This window comes from Salmo salar, chromosome 05 (assembly GCF_965601325.2).
Source record: "Salmo salar chromosome 05, fSalSal1, whole genome shotgun sequence".
NCBI classification, from domain to species: Eukaryota; Metazoa; Chordata; class Actinopteri; order Salmoniformes; family Salmonidae; genus Salmo; species Salmo salar.
Window position 1 is genome coordinate 16561740 of NC_138295.1, and position 20804 is coordinate 16582543.

Below are 20804 nucleotides of genomic sequence, written 5' to 3' on the forward strand. Positions count from 1 at the left end.
TTACGCCTACCTATATGTACATGTCTACCTCAACTGCCTCGCACCCTTGCACATCGACTCAGTACTGGTACTCCCTGTATATAGTCATGTTATTTTTTACTCACTATTGTTATTTGTTATTCACTGTTTATTATTTATTTGTTCATTTGTTAAAATCTTTATCTTTAACTCTGCATTGTTGGCAAGACCCTCGGGTAAGCATTTCACTGTTAGTCTACACACCCATGAAGCATGTGTCAAATACCATTTTATTTGACCCCCCTCTCTTTGCTGGGTAAGTGTGTGTGTGGTGTGAGAGAGATAACATTGGAGAGGTGTAGCAGATAACATCTCGGTGGGAGTTTCATCTGAAAGGGACAAGGTTTTTTTTTTTACAGCTAGGACCAAGAGATGAAATTTTGTTACATACTTGTGATATTAAGATAGTGTTATTAAAATTCTGCTATAATTTTCTTATATCTGAATTTACATTTATATACTCCAGTTTTTGTAAGTACGCATATTGAGCATGTTTCTTGCAGCACAACTGTATCGCTACAAGACAAAATGACACAACTGGTATAAATAGCTCAATTCAGTTCACCTCTGCAAAACATGCAACTTTGAGGAAATACGAGGTATTGAGCATTTAACTCATGTTAAATATGATCTGATATTATTGCTTAATCTTTTGCAATGCGTCTGATCTGGACCAGGAGAGTGACGGAGATGTTGATGTACTCTTCTGTAATGTGATCATTGCAAATCCTCCTATTTCCAGACACACATCACATTACTACACCCACATACATGGGTGTGAAAGAAACAAGCCCTGTTTTTGCAGTGTGTGATTGCAGTAAGTACAGGACTTAAAAGCACAGCTATACTTTGCAGAAAGAGCTTTTGAACTGGTGAGACTGAGATTAGAGAGATAAGAGATTGATATTCAAGTTCTGTGAAGCATTTGGATCTTATAGTGCTAAACAACGTATTCAGTCCTCTTCCTGGCTTTGTTACAGAGCAGAAGATGCAAGACCCTGTTGAATGTGATGTTAGGCCCTAGGATGACAATAGACAGACAAAAAAAAGGAGCGGGATATCTTTTTTTAGAGTAGTGGTATACTTTCTGCTGTATATTTCACAAGAATACACAGTACTGCAACTTCATAGAAAGGTCGTCAGTCAAGTTTGCTGTGTATAATTAGCATATGATCAGAATGATTTAACTGTTTCCTGTAGGAAGAAAGGTTCGCTACCTTGCACATCTGAATGTAAAAAGAACAATGATGAATGCTTTTATTTAGAAACAATTTACATAACAAAGAGAGAGCTTTAATTGACTCTACCTCTATTCAAGAGAGGCTGAATACCTTGTGTAGGTTCACACACACACACACACACACACACACACACACACACACACACACACACACACTTGACAAACACTCTCCACACAATGAAGGAGGCCTGTGAAGGAGTGAAGGAGCAAGGACATCATCACGGCGTGGACCACTTAGCAGTGACATTTACCATCAGTGGGAAACATTGTCTTTGTCTGGGGCATGAAAAGGCATTAGGCTACGCATCACCTTTAGCTTCTCTCAATGCTAATCTAACATCTACACCTGTTAGCCTATTATTAGCCTGTTAGCCTTTCCCCCAGTCATAGGGGCATTCACCCTCACAAAACACAGCACAACACAACCACAGCACAAACACAATCACAATACAACACAACCAGGCTCCCCCCGTCTCCAGTCACAGGGGCATTCACCCCTCATATTCACCCCTCACATTCATCCCTCACATTCATCCCTCACAACACAACACAACATAACCAGGTTGCATCTGAAATATTCCCTAAATTACTTTTGGAAAGAGAAAACAGGCAGTACAGTGTATGTTAACGTTCTGGTATGACCATGCATATTCGAAGTCTAGTCAGTGACCTTGTCAGCCGTTCGTCTGTGTGTCTGCTCAGCCGTCTTTCTGTCTGTCAGCTAGACCTGCTAAAAGGCTAAACCAATCTGCCAGACACCCCAGGGAAAGAAAGAGGAAGCAGAACGAAAGAGAGGGAGAAGAGGGAGACGTCTGTGTGTCCTCCCATCTTGCTTTCTGTCTGTTGGCTTGCCCCGCTAAAAGGCTAAACCCATCTGCCAGACACCCCCTGAAAGACAGGAGGAGAGAGAGAGAGAGAGAGAGAGAGAGAGAGAGAGAGAGAGAGAGAGGAGAGAGGAGAGAGAGAGAGAGAGAGAGAGAGAGAGAGAGTCTGTGTCGACTAACCCTCCCATAGTCTGTCAGTTCATCTGTTAGCTAGCCCAGTCTGCAAGACACCCCATGACAAATAGCATAACTAATAACGATAATAATATATATATACAGTAACTTTGGAAAGTATTCAGACCCTTTGACTTTTTCCACATTTTGTTGAACACACAATACCCCATAATGACAAAGCAAAACAAGTTTTTAGAAATGTTTACTAATTTATTTAAAAAAAAACTGAAATATGACATTTACATACTGTATGTATTCAGACCCTTTACTCAGTATTTTGTTGAAGCACCTTTGGCAGCAATTACAGCCTTGAGTCTTCTTGGGTATGATGCTACAAGCTTGCCACACCTGTATTTGGAGAGTTTCTCCCATTCTGGTCTGCAGACCTTCTCAAGCTCTGTCAGGTTGGATGGATGGGGAGCGTTGTTGCACAGCTATTTTCAGGTCTCTCCAGAGATGTTTAATCAGGTCCAATCCGGGCTCTGGCTGGGCAACTCAAGGACATTCAGAGACTTGTCCCAAAGCCACTCCTGCGTTGTCTAGGCTGTCTGCTTTGGGTTGTTGTCCTTTTGGAAGGTGAACCTTTGCCTCAGTCTGAGGATCTTAGCGCTCTGGAGCAGGTTTTCATCAAGGATCTCTCTGTACTTTGCTCCGTTCATCTCTGCCTCTATCCTGACTAGTCTCCCTGTCCCTGCCGCTGAAAAACATCCCCACAGCATGATGCTGCCACCACCATGCTTCACCGTAAGGATGGTGCCAGGTTTCCCCCAGACGTGACGCTTGGCATTCAGGTCAAAGAGTTCAATCTTGGTTTCATCAGACCAGAGAACCTTGTTTCTCATGGTCTGAGAGTCTTTAGGTGCCTTTTGGCAAACTCCAAGCAGACTGTCGTGCCTTTTACTGAGGAGCGGCTTCCGTCTGGCCACTCTACCATAAGGGCCTGATTGGTGGAGTGCTGCAGACATTTGTCCTTCTGGAAGGTTATCCCATCTCCACAGAGAAACTCTTGAGCTCTGTCAGAGTGACCAGCGGGTTCTTGGTCACCTCCCTGACCAAGGCCCTTCTCCCCTGATTGCTCAGTTTGGCCGGGCGGCGAGCTCTAAGAAGAGTCTTAGTGGTTCCAAACTTCTTCCATTTAAGAATGATGAACACCACTTTGTTCTTGGGGACCTTCAATGAGGTATAAATGTTTTTGTTACCCTTCCCCAGATCTGTGCCATAACACCATCCTGTCTCTGAGCTCTACATACAATTCCTTCGACCTCATGGCTTAATTTTTGCTCTGACATGCACTGCCAACTGTGGGACCTTATATAGACAGGTGTGTGCCTACATAGAGGAAAAAACATTAATTTGATAAATTTTAGAATAAGGCTGTGATGTAACGAAATGTTTAAAATAATTTCCAGAAGCACTGGACACGTAAACAGGGCTGAAATCAGCAATGCATAAATACTTATGGTAATATACTAGTGGTAATATACAGTATACATGTAAACAGGAGTAATAGTGACCAGTAGCAGGATAAATAGATACATACTAATCAATAATCCATTTAGCAGCAGCGTAGTTGTGAGTGGGAGAAGTAGTTTTTAGCCATTTAAGTCCTCAGTGATGTGGACACCGATGAACTTGAAGCTACTGACCATCTCCTCTGCGGCCACGTGGATTGTGGATCAGGTTGTTCACCGGCCCTGATTCCAGAAGTCCACAATCAGCTGCTTCGTCTTGCTGACATTGAGGGAGAGGTTGTTGTTTCTGACCTCCCACTGCATGCGGTCTCATCGCCATTGGTGATCAGGATGACCACCGACGTGTCGTCAGCAAACTTGATGATGGAGTTGGAGACGTGCGTTTCCACACAGTTGTGGGTGAACAGGGAGTACAAGAAGGGGCTGAGCACGCACCCCTGGGGGCCCCCATGTTGAGGGTCAGCATGGTGGCGGTGTTGTAACCTACTCTCACCACCTGGGGGCGGCCATTCATGAAGACCAGGATCCAGTTGCAGAGGGAGTTGTTCAGTCCCAAGGTCCTGAGCTTAGTGATGAGCTTGAAGGGCACTATGGTGTTAAACGCTGAGCCGTAGTAGATGAACACCATTCTTACATAGGTATTACTCGTGTCTAGGTGGGAGAGGACAGTGGGAAGTGGAATTGAGATTTTGTCATCTGTGGATCTGATCGAGCTGTATGCAAGTTGGAGTGGGTCCACGAAGTCTGAGAAAGAGAGGGGGGACAGAGACAGGGGAGGGAGATGTGACTTTTCCTCTAACAGATCATTGGTAAACAGCCTCTCAGGTAGGAGCCAGAGACAGGTAGGAGCCAGAGACAGGTAGGAGCCAGAGACAGGTAGGAGCCAGAGACAGGTTGGAGCCAGAGACAGGTTGGAGCCAGAGACAGGTTGGAGCCAGAGACAGGTAGGAGCCAGAGACAGGTAGGAGTCAGAAACAGGTTGGAGCCAGAGACAGGTAGGACCAGAGACAAGTTGACATATCACACAAAGAAAAATAAAAGATCAGGTCACTTCAAAGAAGAAGGATGACATCACTCAGGACTCTCAGATCAGTGCTGTGGAAATACATCAGCTGGCTGTGTCCCAAATGTCACCCTAATCACTTTATAATGACCTGCTTTTGATCACAGCCCTATGGGTGCCGTTTGGGAAGCATCATGTGTGTTTGTAATAGAGTAAATGCAAAGTTGTATAAACTAGAGAATGTACTATACAGTACTTTATGCATTTAGCATTCCCTTCTCAAGTCAGCCAAAGCCATAGAAAACTGTTTTGAAGTCTCTGAAAGCTTGTATGATATATCTACAGTCTAGTCTGCGTTAACACCCAGATACATGAAAATGCATGTTAGAAGAACAATACATTTTCATAAACATATCCTTGCATTCACAACTCTAAATTGTCTTCATCATGCTTCCCTAACCGGAGAACATTGTGTATAAATTGTTTTGGGGTGTGTGAAAGCTTGTATGGAACTTCTTTATCTTACAATATCCTTCTGAGTAGAATACAAAGATACAGATGCTGTCCTCCCTAGCCAAGGTCAGCTCGCAGCAGTGTGGGCTAATGCTTTACCTTTGTGATGTAGACACAGACTGCAACAGCTTTTCTCGTGTGTGTGTGTGTGTGTGTGTGTGTGTGTGTGTGTGTGTGTGTGTGTGTGTGTGTGTGTGTGTGTGTGTGTGTGTGTGTGTGTGTGTGTGTGTGTGTGTGTGTGTGTGTGTGTGTGTGTGTGTGTGTGTGTGTGTGTGTGTGTGTGTGTGTGTATCTTTAAAATGCACAGGCTTCTCTCTGTGTGTGAGTTAATGGGAGGCATAGCAGGGTCACCTTATGAAATTGCTTATCCCAGTTAGTAATAAGCATGCACACCTTAAGAAAATTACTGTAAAAACTGTTAAATCCTTGTGGATTTGAAAAATTGTACGGTTGAGGGATGAGGCAAAATATGGCAAATAGGTCTGCCTGTACAACCAATTGGGAAACGTACTACCAAATTGAGAAATCATGTGACTAAACTGAATAAAAAGAAGAAGATAGCACAATATAAAACAAAGATAAATGACAAAGAATGATAGTAAAAAGATTTGGAGTACCTGAAATGAAATTGTGGACAAAAAGGCAAACTCCGCTCCATCATTCATTGATTCAGATGGCTCATTCATCACAAAACCCAGTACTTTAATGATTTTTTAATTGGCAAGATTAGAACATTTAGGCATGACAGGCTAGCAACAAACGCTTACACTACACATCCAAGTACAGTTGAAGTCGGAAGTTTACATACACTTAGGTTGGAGTCATTAAAACTTGTTTTTCAACCACTGCACACATTTCTTGTTAACAAACTATAGTTTTGGCAAGTCGGTTAGGACATCTACTTTGTGCATGAGAAATGTCCTCTCATCTGATGAAACAAAAATAGAACTGTTTGCCCATAATGGGCATCGTTATGTTTGGAGGAAAAAAGGGGAGGCTTGCAATCCGAAGAACACCTTCCCAACCGTGAAGCACGTGGGTGGCAGCATCATGTTGCGGGGGTGCTTTGCTGCAGGAGGGACTGGTGCACTTCACAAAATAGATTGCATCATGAGGAAGAAAAATTATGTGGATATATTGAAGCAACATCTCAAGACATCAGTCAGGAAGGTAAAACTTGGTCTCAAATGGGTCTTCCAAATGGACAATGACCCCAAGCATATTTCCAAAGTTGTGGCAGAATGGCTTAAGGACAACAAAGTCAACGTATTGGAGTGGCCATCACAAAGTCCTGACCTACAAACCTGACTCAGTTACACCAGCTCTGTCAGGAGGAATGGGCCAAAATTCCCCCAACTTATTGTGGGAAGCTTGTGGAAGGCTCCTCGAAACGTTTGACCCAAGTTCAACAATTTAAAGGGAATGCTACCAAACACTTAATTAGTATATGTAAACTTCTGACCCACTGGGAATGTGATGAAAGAAATAAAAGCTGAAATAAATAATTCTCTATTCTATTATTCATTTCACATTCTTAAAATAAAATGGTGATCCTGACTGACCTAAGACAGGGATTTTCTACTAGGATTAAATGTCAGGAATTATGAAAAACGGAGTTTAAATGTATTTGGCTAAGGTTTATGTAAACTTCCGACTTCAACTACACTGCTCAAAAAAATAAAGGGAACACTTAAACAACACTATGTAACTCCAAGTCAATCACACTTCTGTGAAATCAAACTGTCCACTTAGGAAGCAACACTGATTGACAATACATTTCACATGCTGTTGTGGAAATGGAATAGACAACAGGTGGAAATTATAGGCAATTAGCAAGACACCCCCAATAAAGGAGTGGTTCTGCAGGTCGGGACCACAGACCACTTCTCAGTTCCTATGCTTCCTGGCTGATGTTTTGGTCACTTTTGAATGCTGGCGGTGCTTTCACTCTAGTGGTAGAATGAGACGGAGTCTACAACCCACACAAGTGGCTCAGGTAGTGCAGTTCATCCAGGATGGCACATCAATGCGAGCTGTGGCAAGAAGGTTTGCTGTGTCTGTCAGCGTAGTGTCCAGAGCATGGAGGCGCTACCAGGAGACAGGCCAGTACATCAGGAGACGTGGAGGAGGCCGTAGGAGGGCAACAACCCAGCAGCAGGACAGCTACCTCCGCCTTTGTGCAAGGAGGAGCAGGAGGAGCACTGCCAGAGCCCTGCAAAATGACCTCCAGCAGGCCACAAATGTGCATGTGTCTGCTCAAACGGTCAGAAACAGACTCCATGAGGGTGGTATGAGGGCCCGTCGTCCACAGGTGGGGGTTGTGCTTACAGCCCAACACCGTGCAGGCCGTTTGGCATTTGCCAGAGAACACCAAGATTGGCAAATTCGCCACTGGCGCCCTGTGCTCTTCACAGATGAAAGCAGGTTCACACTGAGCACGTGACAGATGTGACAGAGTCTGGAGACGCCGTGGAGAACGTTCTGCTGCCTGCAACATCCTCCAGCATGACCGGTTTGGCGGTGGGTCAGTCATGGTGTGGGGTGGCATTTCTTTGGGGGGCCGCACAGCCCTCCATGTGCTCGCCAGAGGTAGCCTGACTGCCATTAGGTACCGAGATGAGATCCTCAGACCCCTTGTGAGACCATATGCTGGTGCGGTTGGCCCTGGGTTCCTCCTAATGCAAGACAATGCTAGACCTCATGTGGCTGGAGTGTGTCAGCAGTTCCTGCAAGAGGAAGGCATTGATGCTATGGACTGGCCCGCCCGTTCCCCAGTCCTGAATCCAATTGAGCACATCTGGGACATCATGTCTCGCTCCATCCACCAACGCCACGTTGCACCACAGACTGTCCAGGAGTTGGCGGATGCTTTAGTCCAGGTCTGGGAGGAGATCCCTCAGGAGACCATCCGCCACCTCATCAGGAGCATACCCAGGCGTTGTAGGGAGGTCATACAGGCACGTGGAGGCCACACACACTACTGAGCCTCATTTTGACTTGTTTTAAGGACATTACATCAAAGTTGGATCAGCCTGTAGTGTGGTTTTCCACTTTAATTTTGAGTGTGACTCCAAATCCAGACCTCCATGGGTTGATAAATTGGATTTCCATTGATTATTTTTGTGTGATTTTGTTGTCAGCACATTCAACTATGTAAAGAAAAAAGAATTTAATAAGATTATTTCTTTCATTCAGATCTAGGATGTGTTGTTTAAGTGTTCCCTTTATTTTTTTGAGCAGTATATATATGTGATCAAATTATGAAAGACAAGCATTGTAATTTGAATTCCGAAAAGTGAGTGTGGAAGAGGTGAAACGTTGTTGTCTACCACTGTCTGACAAACTTGATGGAAAATTACTGAGGATAATAGTGGATGATATTGCCACTCATATTTGACATATCTTTAATTTAAGCCTACTAGAAAGTGTGTGTCCTCAGGCCTGGAGGGAAGCAAAAGTTTCTCCCTAACTAAGGATAGTAAAGCCCCCTTTACTGGCTCAAATAACTGACCAATCAGCCTGTTACCAACCTTTTGAAAACTTTTGGAAAAAGTGGTGTTTGACCAGATGCTATTTTGCAGTAAACAAATGAACAGCATACTTTCAGCACGCTTATAGGGAAAGACATTCAACAAGCACGGCACTTACACAAATGTCTGATGATTGGCTGAGAGAAATTGATGATAAAAAGATTGTGGGGGCTGTTTTATTAAACGTCAATGGAGCTTTTGACATTATCGATCGTAGTCTGGAAAAACCTTTGTGTTATGGCTTTTACACCCCTGCTATGTTGTGGATAAAGAGTTACCTGCCTTACCTAACACAAAGGGTGTTCTTTAATCGAAGCCTCTCCAACAAAATCCAGGTAGAATCAGGAATTCCACAGGGCAGCTGTCTAGGCCCATTACTTTTTAAATCTTTACTAACAACATGCCGCTGGCATTGAGTAAATTGTGTCTATGTATGCGGATGACACAACACTGTACACGTCAGCTACTACAGTGACTGAAATGACTGCAGCACTTAACAAAACGCTGCAGTTAGTTTCAGAATGGGTGGCAAGGAATCAGTTAGTCCTAAATATTTCCAAAAACTAAAAGCATTGTATTTGAGGCAAACCATTCACTAAACCCTAACCTCAACTAAATATTGTAATAAATAATGTGGTATTTGAGCAAGCTGAGAAGACTAAACTGCTCGGAGTAACCCGGGCTTGTAAACTGTCATGGTCAAAACATATTGATACAACAGTAGCTAGGATGGGGAGAAGTCTGTCCATAATAAAGCATTGCTCTGCATTCTTAACAGCACTATCAACAAGGTAGGTTCTACAGGCCCTAGTTTTATCGCACCTGGACTATAGTTCAGTTGTGGGGTCAGGTAACACAAAGAGGTACTTAGGAAATTTGCAATTGGCTCAGAACAGGGCAGCAGGGCTGGCCCGTGGATGTACACAGAGAGCTAACATTAACCATACGCATGTCAATCTCTCCTGGCTCAAAGTGGAGGAGAGATTGACTTCATCACTACTTGTATTTGTGAGAGGTATTGACATGTTGAATGCACAGAGCTGTCTGTTTGAATGACTGGCACACAGCTCTGACAACCATGCATACCCCACAAAACATGTCACCAACGGTCTCTTCACAGTCCCCAAGTCCAGAACAGACTTTGGGAGGTGCACATAACTACATAGAGCCATGACTACATGGAACTCTACTCCACATCACATTTTTCTTTTTTTATTTAACCTTTTTTTAACCAGGTAGGCCAGTTGAGAACAAGTTGTCATTTACAACTGCGACCTGGCAGTTGCAAATAATGCTGGAGTGATAGATGTGCAGATGATGATGTGCAAGTAGAGATACTGGGGTGCAAAAGAGCAAGAGGGTAAGTAATAATATGGGGATGAGGAAGTCAGGTGTGCTATTTACAGATTGGCAATGTACAGGTACAGTGATCAGTAAGCTGCTCTGACAGCTGATGCTTAAAGTCAGAGAGGGAGATATCAGACTCCAGCTTCAGAGATTTTTGCAATTCGTTCCAGTCATTGGCAGCAGAGTACTGGAAGGAAAGGCGGCCAAATGAAGTGTTGGCTTTGGGGATGACCAGTGCAATATACCTACTGGAGCGCGTGCTACGGGTGGGTGTTGCTATGGTGACCAGTGAGCTGAGATAAGGCGGGGCTTTACCTAGCAAAGACTTATAGATGACCTGGAGCCAGTGGGTTTGGCGACGGATATGTAGTAAGGGCCAGCCAACGAGAGCATACAGGTCGCAGTGGTGGGTAGTATATGGGGCTTTGGTGATAAAACGGATGGCACTGTGATAGACTACATCCAGTTTGCTGAGTTGAGTGTTGGGGGCTGTTTTGTAGATGACATCGCCAAATTCAAAGATCGGTTGGATTTTACGAGGGTATGTTTGGAGGCATGAGTGAAAGAGGGTTTGCTGCGAAATAGAAAGCTGATTCTAGATTTGATTTTGGATTGGAGATGCTTAATGTGAGTCTGGAAGGAGAGTTTACAGTCTAACCAGACCCCTAGGTATTTATAGTTGTCCACATATTCTAGGTCAGAACCGTCCAGAGTAGTGATGCTAGTCGGGCGGGAGGGTGCGGGCAGCATTTAAAATCAATTGGAGGCCACGGAAAGAGTGTTGTATGGCATTGAAGCTTGTCTGGAGGTTTGTTAGCACAGTGTCCAAAGAAGGGCCCGATGTAACAGAACGGTGTAGTCTGCATAGAGATGGATCAGAGAATCACCAGCAGCAAGAGCGACATCATTGAGTCTGCCGATGAGAATGCAATGATTGACAGAGTTGAAAGCCTTAGCCAGGTCGATGAAGACGGCTGCACAGTACTGTCTTTTATCGATGGCGGTTATGATATCGTTTAGGACCTTGAGCGTGGCTGAGGTGCACCCATGACCAGGCTTGGAAACCTCATGCAAGCAGTAAAATTGGATTTAAAAAAACAGATAAAAATACACGTAATGGAACAGCGGGGACTGTGAAGCAACACAAACATAGGCACAGAGACACGCATACAAACACACGATAACATGCGCATTATACACACACGTACACATAGATGTTGTTTTGTAGATATGTGGTGGTAGAGTAAGGGCCTGAGGGCACACACTTAATATGTTGTAAAATCTGTTGTGAATATATTGTAATGTTTTAAAAACTGTATAACTGCTGTAATTTTGCTGGACCAAAGGAAGATGAAGTCAGCTAATGGGGATCCATAACAAATACATGTGCACCACAGGCAAGTTGTTGATTTTAAACACAAAACGCAAGTACGCAACGCACCCACACAAACACACACACATTCAAGCACGAATAAACACACACACACATGCACGCACACTCATGCACAGATGCACACACACACACACACACACACACACACACACACACACACACACGCACACACACACACACACACACACACACACACACACACACACACACACACGGCAAGCCAGTGGACCAGAAGGGAGAGCGGTATTGACCCATCTCTCTCTGAAGGCCATGAATGGGACAATAATGTTTTCAATCTGAGATCAACAATTCTACACAACATTGCTCTTAAAGCTTTAGGATGTTATCATCTTTCTCTCTTTCCTTCTATACCTCTCTTTCTATTCCTTTTCTTCCTGTCACTGGGGGGGGGGGGATTAATTGGAACGGATTAAGAAAAGGATGAAGTCGAAGGAGAGAAAGAAGTTAAGTAATGGAGAGGTTAGGAAGGTGAGGGGGTTTGTGAATATGTCTGTGTTTGGTTCACAGCGTTATTTCAGACACACACACACACACACACGCACGCACGCACGCACGCACACACACACACACACATGCATACACCAGCCCAGAGAAATAATGATTGTTACAGCTATTCAATTCCTTCCAGGCTCCTGTAAAATATACTGCGCTGAACAAGAAGGAGTTTCATTTGTGCACTTAAATACATTGGTAAGAGATACAAATCCAACTGTACCCTTGAGGAATACAATCCTGTCCTTCAGGTGATGGAGAGATAGGGTTGTGAATGATGTGCACGTGTAAAACAGCATGCTTTGGACGGACACAGATGCATAGTAAATGTCAAGGACAACAGAGAGTTGTGGTCTCTGTGTGCCAAGATCTCTATCCAACAGTCTAAGAGTGTCGATTGATCCAAGTGTGTGTATTCTCTCTGTGTGTGTGTGTGTGTGTGTGTGTGTGTGTGTGTGTGTGTGTGTGTGTGTGTGTGTGTGTGTGTGTGTGTGTGTGTGTGTGTGTGTACATGCGAGTGTGCGTTTGTGCACGTGTGCTTGCCAAGTTTTCGGCTAATAATTGCATTTTGTGTTATATGTTTTACACTATATTCAAATCTTCCCTAACCTTTTATTAAATTTAGTCAACATAGTCAGTACACTGTCCCACCATTCTCTCTCTCAGACAACACAGTGAGGGTGGCCTGACAGCTGGTTAGATTGTGTTGACTAGGAATGTCTGGAGAGAAGACGGGGATCAATCTGAAAAACCCTGTGTAGTCATGACCTTTACAATGACAGAGGGAGGGAGGGAGGTAGGGAGGTAGGGAGAGAGGGAGGGAGGGAGGGAGATACAGAGAAAGAGAGAGAAGGAGATCAACAGGAGCACAGAGAGGAATAAAGCACTCGAGAAGAAAGGAAAGAAGAGAGGGATGAGCGAGTGATGAGGAATATGCGAAGGAGTGTTTCAAAGAAATAGAGGACAGAGGTTGTCCTCTAACGCAGCCTCAGCAACTGTTGCTATAGTGACTGACTCAGAAGTTTGGGGGGGGGGGGCAATCATTCACCAAGTTTCGTCAAAATCGTATGTCTGAGATATCGAGTTGGTTAGCTAGACTCATATACCTCAGCATGTGTGCTGAAGCATGTGAGTCAAACTGATCAAGAGATATAAACGTGTGCCCGTTATAGCACCACTGTGAGATTGATATGTATGTGCTTCTATATGTTGAGTCTTGACAGTGTTTGGGAACATGTGTACCAAGTTGTTACAATACAAATATCTGTGACTGATTTATATGCATTTATGTGCCAGACCACGCCCATGGGAATGTTTGTTGGTCAATAGCGGTCATGTTGTTTAGGTACAAGTCAAGAAAAATATTGTGTTGAGAGATTTTTGTCCATAGATGCCACATATCAAGTTTAGTGCAGATCAATCATTCGGTGCCAGAAGATTTGCATTTTAAGTGTTTTTCACAAAATTCACATGGCGGAAAATCCATAATGGCGAACCATATGGGTCCCTGAGGAAAATGTGTCCCTTGTGAGGAGAGGGGCCACATTTCATGACTTTATGTCAGACGGGGTGAGGGGCGGGACCTTTCAAAGTTTACATATTCAATCTCTTGTTTTAGCGCCACCATTTGGCCAATCAGTGTAATTTTGTAAATGCCGGATCTCTATGTCAAAACGCATCATTCACCCACGTTTCATCAAAATCGGGTCAGTGCTGTCTTAGATATCGAGTGTGACTAACGTATGAACAAACACACTAACGTACTAACAGATGGAGACAGATCCACATCCCCTCCCCGATTTCATTGTGGGGGACAACAAAAGCAAAGGTTGTGATTTTTAACAGTGATGTATTTCATCCTCATTCTTTCTGTCTCATCTGTTTGTGTGATGTGTGGTTATTTCACGCCTGCCAAGTCAGAAGCACAACGCCTCAGTGTTTATCATGGTGTCACTAACAACTGAATCTCACTGCATTCTGGTCATTAACACACACACAGGCATGCACACACACGTGTGCGCGCACACACACGTGCACACACACACAGACACAAACAAACACATCCTCCAAATCTTTAAGTAATTAATGGTGTCCTATATTTGTTATTTACTCTCAACTAGCTCTCACAGTCTCACGTCAGAATTAGACGTTCATCCATGTTTCTCAAACGTCAAATTTTGAAGTTGTTCCAAACATCAAATTTCAAAGTGTTTTAAGGTTCATTTTTGTCATTAACCCCCTAAAGTCAATCTAATTACTATAATAATCTCTCAGTTAAAGCTACAGATTTTTGAAGGCTATTCCATGCTAGAAATTGCCAAGAAACTGAATATCTCGTACACCGTTGTGTACTACTCCCTTCACAGAACAGCACAAACTGTCTCTAACCAGAATAGAAAGAACAGTGGGAGGCCTAAGTGCACAACTGAGCAAGAGGACAAGTACATTAGTGTCTAGTTTGAGAAACAGAAGTCTTACAAGTCATCAACTGGCAGCTTCATTAAATAGTACCTGCAAAACACCAGTCTCAACATTAACAGTGAAGAGGCGACTCCGGGATGCAGGCCTTCTAGGCAGAGTTGCAAAGAAAAAGTCATATCTCAGACTGGCCAATAAAAATTAAATATTAAGATGTGCAAAAGAACACAGACACTGGACAGAGGAACTCTGCCTAGAAGGCCAGCATCCCGGAGTCGCCTCTTCACTGTTGATGTTGAGACTGGTGTTTGCGGGTACTATTTAATGAAGCTGCCATTGAGGACTTGTGAGGCATCTGTTTCTCAAACTAGATGTACTTGTCCTCTTGCTCAGTTGTGCACTTAGGCCTCCCACTGCTCTTTCTATTCTGGTTAGAGACAGTTTGTGCTGTTCTGTGAAGGGAGTAGAACACAGCGTTGTACAAGATCTTCAGTTTCTTGGCAATTTCTCGCATGGAATAGCCTTCATTTCTCAGAACAAGAATAGACTGATGAGTTTCAGGCCATTTTGAGCCTGTAATCAAACCAACAAATGCTGATGGTCCAGATACTCAACTAGTCTAAAGAAGGCTACCACCGATAAATCCACTATAATTGAGAATTTCAATAAGCATTTCTCATCGGCTGGCCATGCTTTCCACCTGGCTAACCCTACCCCGGTCAACTGCCCGGCACCCTCCACAGCAACCCGCCAAAGCCCCCACCATTTCTCATTCACCCAAATCCAGATAGCTGATGTTCTGAAAGAGCTGCAAAATCTGGACCCATACAAATCAGCCGGGCTAGACAATCTGGACCCTCTCTTTCTAAAATTATCTGCCGAAATTGTTGCAACCCCTTTTACTAGCCTGTTCAACCTCTCTTTTGTATCGTCTGAGATTCCCAAAGATTGGAAAGCTGCCACGGTCATCCCCCTCTTCAAAGGGGGTGACACTCTAGACCCAAACTGTTACAGACCTATATCTATCCTACCCTGTCTTTCTAAGGTCTTCGAAAGCCAAGTTAACAAACAGATCACCGACCATTTCGAATCCCACCGTACCTTCTCCGCTATACAATCTGGTTTCAGAGCTGGTCATGGGTGCACCTCAGCCATGCTCAAGGTCCTAAACAACATCATAACCGCCATCGATAAGAGACATTATTGTGCAGCCATTTTCATCGACCTGGCCAAGGCTTTCGACTCTGTCAATCAACACATTCTTATTGGCAACCTCGACAGCCTTGGTTTCTCAAATGATTGCCTTGCCTGGTTCACCAACTACTTCTCAGATAGAGTTCAGTGTGTCAAATTGGAGGGCCTGTTGTCCGGACCTCTGGCAGTCTCTATGGGTGTGCCACAGGGTTCAATTCTCGGGCCGACTCTCTTCTCTTTATACATCAATAATGTTGCTCTTGCTGCTGGTGATTCTCTGATCCACCTCTACGCAGGCGACACCATTCTGTATACTTCTGGCCCCTCTTTGGAAACTGTGTTAACCAACCTCCAGACGAGCCTCAATGCCATACAACTCTCCTTTCGTGGCCTCCAACTGCTCTTAAATGCAAGTAAAACTAAATGCATGCTATTCAATCGATCACTGCCCGCACCTGCTCACCCGTCCAGCATCACTACTCTGGACGGCTCTGACTTAGAATACGTGGACAACAACAAATACCTGGGTGTCTGGTTAGACTGTAAACTCTCCTTCCAGACTCACATTAAGCATCTCCAATCCAAAATTAAATCTAGAATCGGCTTCCTATATTGCAACAAAGCATCCTTCACTCATGCTGCCAAACATACCCTCGTAAAACTGACCATCCTACCGATCCTCGACTTCGGTGATGTCATCTATAAAATAGCCTCCAACACTCTACTCAACAAACTGGATGCAGTCTATCACAGTGCCATCCGTTTTGTCACCAAAGCTCCATACACTACCCACCATTGTGACCTGTACGCTCTCGTTGGTTGGCCCTCACTTCATACTTGTCGCCAAACCCACTGGCTACAGGTTATCTACAAGTCTCTGCTAGGTAAAGCCCCGCCTTATCTCAGCTCACTGGTCACCATAGCAGCACCCGCTCGTAGCACACGCTCCAGCAGGTATATCTCACCGGTCACCCCCAAAGCCAATTCCTCCTTTGGTCGTCTTTCCTTCCAGTTCTCTGCTGCCAATGACCGGAACAAACTGCAAAAATCTCTGAAGCTGGAGACTCATATCACCCTCAATAGCTTTAAGCACCAGCTGTTAGAGCAGTTCACAGATCACTGCACCTGTACATAGCCCATCTGTAAACAGCCCATCTATCTACCTACCTCATCCCCATACTGTATTTATTTATTTATCTTGCTCCTTTGCACCCCAGTATCTCTACTTGCACATTCATCTTCTGCACATCTACCATTCCAGTGTTTAATTGCTATATAACTTACCTAATTTGCACTCACTGTATATAGACTTTTTGTTTTGTTGTGTTCTACTGTATTATTGACTGTATGTTTTGTTTATTCCATGTGAAACTCTGTGTTGTTGTATGTGTCGAATTGCTATGCTTTATCTTGGCCAGGTCGCAGTTGCAAATGAGAACTTGTTCTCAACTTGCCTACCTGGTTAAATAAAGGTGAAATAAATGAAAAAATAATAATAATAAAGGCCAGTTTTATTGCTTCTTTAATCAGAACAACAGTTTTCAGCTGTGCTAACATGATTGCAAAAGGGTTTTCTAATGATCAGTTAGCCTTTTAAAATGATAAACTTGGATTAGCTAACACGGCGTGACATTGGAACACAGGAGTGATGGTTGCTGATAATGGGCCTATGTACGTCTATGTAGATATTCCATTAATAAATCATCTTATGGCTAGGCGTCCCGCTAGCGGGCAAAATTCAAATAAATAACTGTAGGTCGCGCAATTCAAATAAATAATCATCGAAATTATGGATATTAAACATTTAGGTACATCGTTTGAAAGCTTAAATTCTTGTTCATCTAACTGCACTGTCCGATTTACATGCCATGCGATTGTTTGAGGACGACGCCCCACATCAAAATATTTTTCTTCGGGCACAGGTTTCATAAATTCACAAATAGCGATTAAATATTCACTTACTTTTTGAAAATCTTCCTCTGATTTGTCATCCAAAGGGTCCTGGCTACAACATGTAGTGTCATTTTGTTAGATAAAATCCTTCTTTATATCCCAAAAAGTCAGTTTAGTTGGCGCCATCGATTTGAGTAATCCACTAGTTCAACATGCAGAGAATGGAATCCGAAAATATACCCCTAATCTTTGTTTGAACAAGTCAAAATACATTTCTATTTACTCCTCAGATATCCTAGAATGTAATCAAACTATGCAATTTCTTACAGAAAGAAGTATGTTCAATAGGATTTTAGCAGTGCGTTGTGTCTTCATGGCGTGCGCAAACACAAATTTCCAAGACTGTGTCCCTGTACTAAAACTGATATTTCTTATTCGTTTTTGAAGTTACAAGCCTGAAACCTTGAACATAAACTGCTGACACCCTGTGGAAGCATTTGGAATTGCATCCAGGGAGCTAATTTTCAATATGACCTTATACTTGCCATTCTAAGAGGATGGTCTCTCTCGCAAAACAATTTCAGGTTGGTTTTTCTTTGGATTTTCTCCTACCATATCTATTGTGTTATATTCACCTACATTATTTTAACCTTTCTACAAACTTCAAAGTGTTTTCTTTCCAATTGTACCAATGATATGCATATCCTGGCTTTAGGGCCTGAGCAACAGGCAGTTTACTTTGGGCACGTCATTCAGGCTTAAATTGAGATAAAAGGGGCCTAGCCCTACAATAGTCAATTACAACATTAACAATGTCTACACTGGATTTCTGATCAATTTGATGTTATTTTAATGGACAAAAAATGTGTTTTTCTTTAAAAATCAAGTACATTTGTAAGTGACCCCAAACTTTTGAACGGTAGTGTACTTACAGTGCATTCGGAAAGTATTCAGACCGCTTGACTTTTTCACATTTTGTTAAATTACAGCCTTATTCTAAAATGGACTTTTCCTCATCAATCTACACACAATACCTCATAATGACAAATCTAACTCTAAAAATTCATAGGACAACCACGCTCTCACCAAGCTCTAAGAAACATATGGTTCTCTAAGAAACATATGGTTCTCAGAACATTATGCGCTAGCTGGGAAGTTAGAGGATAGGCACAGAAGAGTGATTATAGTGAATCCAAGCCAACACTACAGGGTCACGCCTCACCTTCAGTATTCATCAGTTTCCACTAGCGTCATCAAAAGTTGACCGTTGTCACACACTGCATGAATTGTCCGCAAGGACACACACCCTCAATGTCTGAGGAACATTAAGCACAGCTATGGTTCACAGACCTCCAATTGAAATGTGAGTCATAGCCTGCTTGTGTGTGTTTGAAATTTGTGTTTCTCAGTCTAAGGCGACTGATTGCGTCTCCGGGGGGCGTGTTGATGATAAATCATTCCAAGGTACCTCTCTGTGACGTCATTGTGACATCACTACGACCTGGATGACAGCTGGTGACATTGAGACGTATGGATAGATCACTTCTAGACAATGTCTCTGAAACATGACAACCTCAGTTGTTGAGCAGTCAAACAGTATTTGTTCAAATCCATCAAACAGAATGTAATCAAAAATATATCACGTTCTTCCATCACATTTTTTAAAATTCATCATTCCAAACTATTTAGCTACATTACACCAAAAAGAAGGAACACGTAAGAGCAAAATAATGTTCAGGAGTCCTTTACGACCTTATACGTCTCTGCTATGGCACTGACACACACACACACACACACAAAACGTTCAACAGCAACTGGTAAAGAGAAGAGGGGTGGATGGTCAGACAGAAGGAGGTGGAGTTTCTCTTCCTCCCCTCTCCTCCAACACCAATCCTACCATGCTGTCCACCGGTTGGGGCCGGATGAGGACGTTAAAACCAGATGAATTATCTCCTGAAATAACTTAATGTCAGCATATCGCCTCTCCTATCCCAGCAGGACAGGACAGATGAACACACTCACACGCATGCACACACAACACACACAACACACACACACACACACTCTCTCTCTCTCTCCAAGCAGCTCAGAACCAGCTGAAGTAGCTCTTAAAGATTCATTTCTTTCACATTAGATAAAGTCTACTGCCAGCCCGTAAACATTCTGGAACTGATCTCTGTTTACTCATTCTGCTTCTGGACTGAAAAACACAGAGATTAAGCTGTCAAGGTGTGTGTGTGTGTGTGTGTGTGTGTGTGTGTGTGTGTGTGTGTGTGTGTGTGTGTGTGTGTGTGTGTGTGTGTGTGTGTGTGTGTGTGTGTGTGTGTGTGTGTCAGTGTGTGTGTGTGTCAGTGTGTGTGTGTCAGTGTGTGTGAGAGAGAGAGAGTTTATCCTTTCTATGATAGAACAAAATTGAATTATCACCAAGTACTTCAGATATTGTTCCATGTAAAGCCGACTTCTCTGAATTTGTACTTATTTCATTCAGAGCCATTCAGAATGTAAACTGTCCCCAAGAATGACAAATCCTAATAGAACTACAGAATAGTACTCTCTAACAATTAGGGGTTTAACATGGGTTCTTCTAAGATCCTCAAAGTTCTTCAAAGAACCTTAGGGTTCTTGGCACTGAAAATGCCAAGAAAAGGTGTCACATTGTATAAATGATTGGAAACAGTCGCAGGAATTTGTAATAAGGGGGTTTAATACTCCACCAAAATATACAACACCCCATGAAAAGGCACTGGGACGAAGCCCTAAACAAACACACATACAAAAACACAGAGATGTAACCCAAACAAAAGAGCGAGGTAAAACCTCTAATAAATACACAGGACGAGACCCGTAGAACACTACACGGGGTGAGATCTGTAATAACAAATGAACAACAATACACGGGACGAGACCCGTAATAACAAGTGCACAATACACGCAGCACGAAAGCCGAAATAACAAAGCACAGGTTCTCACAGTCCAACGGACATGGGAACAATAACCGACAAGACGATGGTGAACAGAGGACACATATATACAATTACTAATCAGGGGAATGGGAATCAGGTGTGCATAATCAGACCCTCCCTACACCTCTGATGACTATAACAGGAAACCTATTCAATCACCATGCACTGCAAAATCATTCTGGCTATGGATACGGAGAACATCAACACTAACATCAACACGCCAGAGGATATACCCATTATACTGGGGCTCTGCTGGGAGTTTACCTCATATTTAGATGTTATTATTCTGCTTTGCCACTAAAATCATAA